We start from the raw sequence: 2,365 nt of genomic DNA, 5'->3' as shown, positions 1-2,365 counted from the left end.
ACGGAGGTTTCATCCGCTGTCCTTTGGCTCCATCTTGTGGGCGAAAAAAAGTACTGCGCCTTGCGGGTTTCAGTGCTTTGTTTTGGGCGTATTGGTGTAATTTTGTCCCCCCTGGAGCTCCGGGGCGGGATTTTTGACAGAATAAGGATTCCTGGAGGTGTGCAGGTGAGTGTTTGTGCTGAATGAGGCCTGCTTGTGGCTTCCTTGAGTGGGCATGCAATAAAGAAATCTCCCCCCAGCTGGTTGTCAGTGTGATTTTTGACAGAATAAGCATTCCTGGAGGTCTGCAGGGGTCAAGTTTGAATCTTCCAGCCTCTTTCCAGGCACTATTTTCAGGGTAAATATTAATTGTGGTGGCCTCTGACCTCCAGGCCTGGTTGTCAGTGTGATTTTTGACAGAATAAGCATTCCTGGAGGTCTGCAGGGGTCAGGTTTGATTTTTCCAGCCCCTTTCCATGCACTATTTTCAGGGTATATATTAATTGTGGTGGCCTCTGACCTCCAGGCCTGGTTGTCAGTGTGATTTTTGACAGAATAAGCATTCCTGGAGGTCTGCAGGGGTCAAGTTTGAATCTTCCAGCCTCTTTCCAGGCACTATTTTCAGGGTATATATTAATTGTGGTGGCCTCTGACCTCCAGGCCTGGTTGTCAGTGTGATTTTTGACAGAATAAGCATTCCTGGATGTCTGCAGGGGTCATGTTTGAATCTTCCAGCCTCTTTCCAGGCACTATTTTCAGGGTATATATTAATTGTGGTGGCCTCTGACCTCCAGGCCTGGTTGTCAGTGTGATTTTTAACAGAATAAGGATTCCTGGATGTCTGCAGGGGCCAGGTTTGATTTTTCCAGCCCCTTTCCATGCACTATTTTCAGGGTATGTATTAATTGTGGTGGCCTCTGACCTCCAGGCCTGGTTCCAAGTGTGATTTTTAACAGAATAAGGATTCCTGGATGTCTGCAGGGGCCAGGTTTGATTTTTCCAGCCCCTTTCCATGCACTATTTTCAGGGTATATATTAATTGTGGTGGCCTCTGACCTCCAGGCCTGGTTCTCAGTGTGATTTTTAACAGAATAAGGATTCCTGGATGTCTGCAGGGGCCAGGTTTGATTTTTCCAGCCCCTTTCCATGCACTATTTTCAGGGTATGTATTAATTGTGGTGGCCTCTGACCTCCAGGCCTGGTTCCAAGTGTGATTTTATACAGAATAACTATTCCTGGATGTCTCCAGGGGTCAAGTTTGATTTATCCAGCCCCTTTCCATGCACTATTTTCAGGGTATATATTAATTGTGGTGGCCTCTGACCTCCAGGCCTGGTTCCAAGTGTGATTTTTAACAGAATAAGGATTCCTGGATGTCTCCAGGGGTCGGGTTTGATTTATCCAGCCCCTTTCCATGCCCTGTTTTCCGGGTATGTATTAATTGTGGTGGCCTCTGACCTCCAGGCCTGGTTCCAAGTGTGATTTTTAACAGAATAAGGATTCCTGGATGTGTCAAGGGGTCATATTAGATTTTTCTAGCCTCATTCCAGGCACTATTTTCCGGGTATTTATTAATTTTTTCTGAATTTAAGCTCCCGGTCTGGTTATCTGTGGCTCCATCTTGTGGACGGAGAAAAGCACTGCTCCCAGCCGCCGTGACAGCGCTTTATTTCGGGCTTGCTTAATTAATTGCGGGTCTCTGTGTGATTTTTAACAGAATAATGATTCCTGGAAGTCTTTAGGGGTCAGGTTTGATTTTTCCAGCCCCTTTCCATGCGCTGTTTTCAGGGTATTAATTAATTGCTGCAGCCCTTCACTTGCAGGCCTGGTTCTATGGTTGAATTTCTACAGAATAGCAAAGTGTGGAGGCCTCCAGGGGTCGAATTTGATTCAAAAATGCATTTCCCCCGGGAAACCTATATATTGCCGGAAAGCTTAGACCGTGAGCAGTGTGCCGGTGCCGTTCGTTGCGCTGTGCGGTGTTCACGGGACGCGGGAGTAGCGGATACGGGATTGCCGGTGTTTCCGGACATTTTCGATCTCCATAAAAGTGTTTAAAAATGCATTCCCCCCGGGAAACCTATATATCCCCGGAAAGCTCGGACTCCGAGGAGTAGCCCGGTGCCGTTCTTTCCGCTCGGGGACGCTTCGCGGGCGAATTAAAAATCTAAAACCGAATTTCCTTAAAGCGGTTAAAATCCGCTTTCCGGCGTCCAGCGGAGCTAAAATAGGATCAATAAAGCCAGAAAATGCGCTGATCACGGCAAAATTATCCCCGGTTCCCGGAGACGCGGAATTTTCGGACCTCGGAGGGTACCCTCTTGCAGCTCACGCTGAATCTGCAGCACCTCTCTGTCGCTCGGATCGAGCCGCAGCTGCACCGGTA

Source organism: Gambusia affinis, linkage group LG06, assembly GCF_019740435.1.
Source record: "Gambusia affinis linkage group LG06, SWU_Gaff_1.0, whole genome shotgun sequence".
NCBI classification, from domain to species: domain Eukaryota; kingdom Metazoa; phylum Chordata; class Actinopteri; order Cyprinodontiformes; family Poeciliidae; genus Gambusia; species Gambusia affinis.
Note: the sequence above shows the minus strand (reverse complement) of the source record.